We start from the raw sequence: 6,000 nt of genomic DNA, 5'->3' as shown, positions 1-6,000 counted from the left end.
TGGACTAGAGTGAGACCCTACCTCAAAAAAAAAAAAAAAAAAAAAAAAAGTTGTTTGCCTGCAAAGCCAAAGGATCCTGGTTCAATTCTTCAGGACCCACATAAGCCAGATACACAAGGGGGCACATGCATCTGGAGTTTGTTTACAGTGGCTGGATGCCCTGACACATCCATTCTCCCTCCCTCCCTCTCTCTCTCTTTCTCAAATAAATAAAATAAGGTAAAAATATTTAAAAAGAGAGAGAGAGAGTATAGTGCTGGAGAGATGGCTTAGTGGTTAAGACACTTGCCTGCAAAGCCAAAGGATCCCCATTTGATTCTCCAGAATCCATGTAAGCCAGATGTACAAGAGGTTGCATGCATCTAAAATTTGTTTACAGTGGCTGGAGGCCCTGGCGTGCCCACTCTCCCTCCTTCCCTCGCTCTCTCTCTCTCTCTGCCTCTTTCTCTAAATAAATAAATAAGATATATTTTAAAATATTAGAAAAAGAGTTTATTTTTAACAAATTATCCATAAACCAGTGGTGTCCCAGGACAGGCCTTGGTAGCACACACCTGGGAGAGAAATGGCAAGGTATAGCTGCCCCTGGTAGAGAGAGGGCAGCACCTGTTTTGGCCCTCAGGACCCAGCCATGCCTGGTAAAGAGTCCAAAGGAAGGCAGATCAAGCCATGCTGTAGAGGAGCTGCTCCTGAGAAAGCTAACCCCGAGGAAGGGCTCAGGACATGTAGCTTCACAGGGAACCCTCAGCTTCAGTCCTAGAGACCAGCAGCTCCTTCCTTGATCTGCATAGACGAGCACAGGGAACAGAGCACACAGCCTTGCATGTACTTCCATAGTCTGCAATGATTACCTTCCTCTATTCTAGCCTCCCACCTTTGCTGCTGTATAGGCCTTTGTAGAGGAGAAGCCAAAGAACAGAGGGAATAAAAGTGCTAGAAGACAAAAATCGGCTCAAGGATACCCACTCCCAACCAGAAACTCAGTAGAAGTTAGTCCTTCTACTGAGTGCCTTGTCCAGGCCTCCCACGAGGCCTCATACCCAGAGCATAGTTTGGTAACAAGGAGGACATTTCCAGCTACCTAACTGCATCTGCCACAAGACATTTAGTTCTTCAGTGACATCCCTGAAAACCACATGCTATTCCATCCAACCAATTTGTCTTGTCACAGAACAGGAAGAACTGGAAGCCATTGGTGTTTAGGCCAAAGTGGGTCATGGAGAGGACAGCCATGGAGAAAATGAACTTGTCGGCTTGTTCTGCCCTGCTCGTGGCGCCGCCGTACCTGTGCAGACTTCTTCTGCAGGCAGCTCATGCTCTGGGGTACACACCCCACCACATGGCATCTTGTCTTTCCTTCACTAGTGAAACAGATGAGTGTGGTTACTTTTTCTTTCTTTTTTTTTTTTACTTATTCCTTCATTCAGAAAATACTTTCTACTTATAATGAGGATCCTATTAAGCCCTTAAAACACTGGTTCCAGCCCTGAGGGAACTTATAATCTAATGGCAAAGATGCACTCTAGAGATGAATGTGACGGGCTAGGAAGGTATCATAGCAGTAGCGTGCTTGCTGGCATTCATGAGATCCTAGGCTCAATCCCCAACCAATAAATATTTATTTCAAGAATGCAAGGTTTGCCAGGCGTGGTATCACATGCCTTTAATCCCAGCACTTGGGAGGCAGAGGTTGGAGGATCACTGTGACTTCAAGGCCACTCTGAGACTACATAGAGAATTCTAGGTCAACCAGAAAAAAAAAAAAAAATTCAAGGTTGGTTTGATATCCCAAATCCAATTAATGTAGTATGTCATATCAATAGAATAAAGGGCAAAAATCAAAAATGACTTAATATTTTCAATGGATGCAAATTTTTTTGAAAAAACCTAACACCCGGGCTGGAGAGATGGCTTAGTGGTTTAACGCTTGTCTGTGAAGCCTAAGGACCCCGGTTCGAGGCTCGGTTCCCCAGGACCCACGTTAGACAGATGCACAAGGGGGCACACACATCTGGAGTTCATTTGCAGTGGCTGGAAGCCTGGTGTGCCCATTCTCTCTCTCTCTCTCTCTGTCTGTCTCTCTCTCTCTGCCTCCTTCTCTCTGTCACTTTCAAAGAAATAAATAAAAATAAACAAAAAAAAATTTTTTAAAAGGAGAAAGTACATACTATATATAAAAAAAGAAAAAAATCCAATACCCTTTCATAATAAAAACATGTAACATACTAGGAATGGAAATTACCCCAAACTAAGCCAGGCATGGTGGCACATACCTTTAATCCCAGCACTTGAGAGGCAAAGGTAGGAAGATCACTGTGAGTTTGAGGCCACCCTGGGACTACATAGTGAATTTCAGGCCAGCCTAGGCTAGAGTGAGACCCTACCTCAAAAAACCAAAATAAAGAAGAAGAAAAAAGAAATTACCCCACTTCTCATTAAAAAAAAAAATCTATAGAAAGCCATGGTTCATGCAGTGAATAAGATCAAATTGCTGGCTTTAGGCATCTGATGGGTGCCATATCACTGTTTTTGTAAGCTGTTTGTGTGGGTATATAGCTCTTTATTTAAAAGATAACTTCTGGGACTGGAGAGATGACTCAGTGGTTAAGGTACTTGTTTTCAAAGCCTAAAGACCTGAGTTCAATTCCCCAATACCATGTAAAGCCAGATGAACAGAATGGCTCATGCATCTGGAATTTGTTTATAATGGCAGAAGGCCCTGGAGTTCCTTCCTCTTTCTCTCTTAGTCTCTCTCTCTCTTTCCCTGTGTGTGTGTGCACGTGCTTATAAATAAATAAAAATATTTTAGGGTTGGAGAGATGGCTTAGCGGTTAAGTGCTTGCCTGTGAAGCCTAAGGACCCCAGTTCGAGGCTCGACTCCCCAGGATCCACGTTAGCCAGATGCACAAGGGGGCGCATGCGTCTGGAGTTTGTTTGCAGTGGCTGGAGGCCCTGGCATGCCTATTCTTTCTCCCTCTCTCTATCTGCCTCTTTCTGTCCCTCTCTGTCTCTCTCAAATAAATAAAAAAAAACAAAAGTAACAAAAAAAAATTTTTAAAAGACAGGGTCCCGCCTTTAATCCCAGCACTCGGGAGGCAGAGGTAGGAGGATTGCCATGAGTTTGAGGCCACCCTGAGACTCCATAATGAATTCCCGATCAGCCTGGGCTAGAGTGAGACCATACCTCTCGAAAAAGCCAAAAAAAAAAAAAAAAAGACAGGGTCCCTAACTGAACCCAGAGCTCATCAATTTGACTAGGCTACCCAGCCCGTAAGTCCTAGGGATTTCCAGTCTGTTTCCCCAGTACCAGAAGGCATTTGCTGGCACACCCAGCACTTTCCTTTGCTGTGCAGCCCACTTCAGTGCTAGCAGCTTACAGGGAGTAGCCAGGCAATGGCTCAGCGCTGCAGTTTGCTTTGGGATGGGACACTAGGAAGGCCCAAAGTACAGGCCTGCCATAAATCTAAACCCACGCATTTCATGAGTGTTGGGGACCTGAATTTGTGTTCTCAGGCTTGTGCCATAAATACTATATCCATTGAGCATCTCTGCAGCCCCAGAATGCTGAAAAAATTCATTTTAAAATATATATATTTTTATATTTTTTTTTGTTCATTATTTATTTATTTATTTGAGAGCAACAGACACAGAGAGAAAAACAGATAGAGGGAAAGAGAGAATGGGCGCGCCAGGGCTTCCAGTCACTGCAAACGAACTCCAGACCCGTGCACCCCCTTGTGCATCTGGCTAACGTGGGACCTGGGGAACCGAGCCTCGAACCGGGGTCCATAGGCTTCACAGGCGAGCGCTTTAACCGCTAAGCCATCTCTCCAGCCCTAAAATATATTTTTAAGCCGGGCATGGTGGTGCATACCTTTAATCCCAGCACTCGGGAGGCAGAGGTAGGAGGATTGCCATGAGTTCAAGGCCACCCTGAGATGATAGAGTTAATTCCAGGTCAGCCTGGACCAGAGTGAAACCCTACCTCAAAAAACAAAACAAAACAAAACAAAACAAAACAAACATATATATATATATATATATATATATATATATATATATATATATTTTTTTTTTAATTATTTATTTGCAAGCAGATAGAAAGAGAATGGGGACTGGAGATGGCTTAGCAGTTAAGGTGCTTGCCTGCAAAACCAGAGGACCTAGGTTCATTCTCTAGTACTCACATAAAGCCATATGCACAAAGTGGCACATGCATCTGGGAGTTTGTTTGCAGTGGCTGGAAGGCCTGGTGTGCCTATTCTCTCTGTCTGTCTCTTTCTGTCTGTTTGCAAATAAATAAAAAAAATATTTTAAAAAGAGAGAGAATGGGTGTACCAGGGCCTCCAACTACTGCAAATGAACTCCAGAAGCATGCACCACTTTGTGCATCTGGCTTTACATGGATACTTGGGAATTGAATTCAGGCCATTAGGCTTTACAGGTAAAACTTAACCACTGATAATCTCGTCAGACCACTAAATCTTTCTCTTTTTCTGTTTTTTTTTTTTTTGGTCTCAGCGTGGCCTCTAACTCACAGTGATCCACCTACCTCTGCCTCCCATGAGTGCTGGGATTAAAGGCATGCACCACCACACCCAGCTAATAATTCTTAAAAACAACCCAATCGAAAGATGGCGACCGCCTAGCTGCGCTGCAAATCCCAGGGAAAGAAAGATAGATGTAAATCCTAAAGACAGAGCCACCCCATCATTCCTCAAAAAGGCCCGGACTGAAACTAAGGAAAATTGGTGAAACAAGCAAGGGTGCTCTTTTCCTGATGAACCAGATACCAGCACAAGGGGGAAGGAGACCAACACAGAGGAAAATCAACTCCTACCAAATCAGAGAGCCAGAGCCTCAGAAGCCCCCAACACCTGATCACTGAAGCAGACCAAAAATGAACCCAACATGGCTCAGGGAAATTTTGCGGAAGAGGGGGTGGAAAGAATGTCAGATCCACATGTTGGGTCTTGATATGCAGAGACATTTATCGTACTAATAACTGTGGACTAACTCCACAAACCACGACATATATACATCAACAAGGAGGGGCCAATGGGGAGGGGTAGGCCACAGATGAGCCTAATAATGGTACCAAACCACCTGTATTTGCTGAATAGAAAACTAATAAAAAAAAAAATTTCATGCGGTGGGGGGAGGGGACCCAATTAAACTAAACAATGAGTAAAGGCTGGAGACATGGCTCAGTGTTTAAAGGCATTTACATGCAAAGCCTGGTGGCCTGCCTGGCTTCAATTCCCCAGTACCCATGTAAAATCAGATGCACAAAGTGGCATGCATCTGGAGTCCATTTGCAGTGGCAGGAGGCTCTGATATGCCCTTTCACTCTCCTTTCTCTCTCTGTATGCTTGCAAATAAAATTTTAAAAAATGAGTAAAGATATACAAATGGCCAAGAAGCGCATGAAAAGATATTTAGAGTCAGGCATGATGACACTTGCCTTTAATCTTAGCACTTGGGAGACAGAGGTAGGAGGATTGCCGTGAGTTCAAGGCCACCTTGAGACTATGTAGTGAATTTCAGGTCATCCTGAGCTACAGAGAGACCCTACCACATGAGAGAGACATCAGAAACTAGGATGTGTGAAAACAAAAGACAAGCTCTGCTTCTTAGCAGCGGTCAGGTCAGGGAGAGAGGCCCTGATGAGGATAGAACTTTCCTCTGTCCTCCCTAGTTTGTCTTCAAAACCTTCCCTTCTACCTACCTCAAGACTTTCAACAAAATGATAGACACCCCGCCACACACACCCCAAGAGTGGATGGAGATGCAGAGAAATTGGCGACAGCATTCATTGCTGTTGGAAATGCAAAATGGTGTGACCACAGTGGGGAAGAGTCTGAGAGTTTCTCTCAAAACGTCTTAGCTGGTAGGCATGGTAGCACACACGTGTAATCCGAGCACTTGAGGGGAAAGCAGGAGGAGCAGAGTTCAAGGTCAGAGCTGGGGAGGCTTCTCTGTCCATTAGGCGTTTGCTGC

The 6,000-nt window shown here is 44.4% G+C and overlaps 1 non-coding gene across 1 annotated transcript; it reads right to left on the bottom strand.

The window, feature by feature from the left end:
- Nucleotides 1-3,343: 3,343 nt before the first annotated feature.
- Nucleotides 3,344-3,475, bottom strand: LOC123461311. Its single transcript, XR_006637600.1, has one exon. It is a non-coding gene; the product is annotated as a small nucleolar RNA SNORA42/SNORA80 family (small nucleolar RNA).
- Nucleotides 3,476-6,000: the final 2,525 nt, after the last annotated feature.

Source organism: Jaculus jaculus, chromosome 5 (assembly GCF_020740685.1).
Source record: "Jaculus jaculus isolate mJacJac1 chromosome 5, mJacJac1.mat.Y.cur, whole genome shotgun sequence".
Taxonomy (NCBI): domain Eukaryota; kingdom Metazoa; phylum Chordata; class Mammalia; order Rodentia; family Dipodidae; genus Jaculus; species Jaculus jaculus.
Note: the sequence above shows the minus strand (reverse complement) of the source record. Positions and strands in the feature narration are given on the sequence as shown.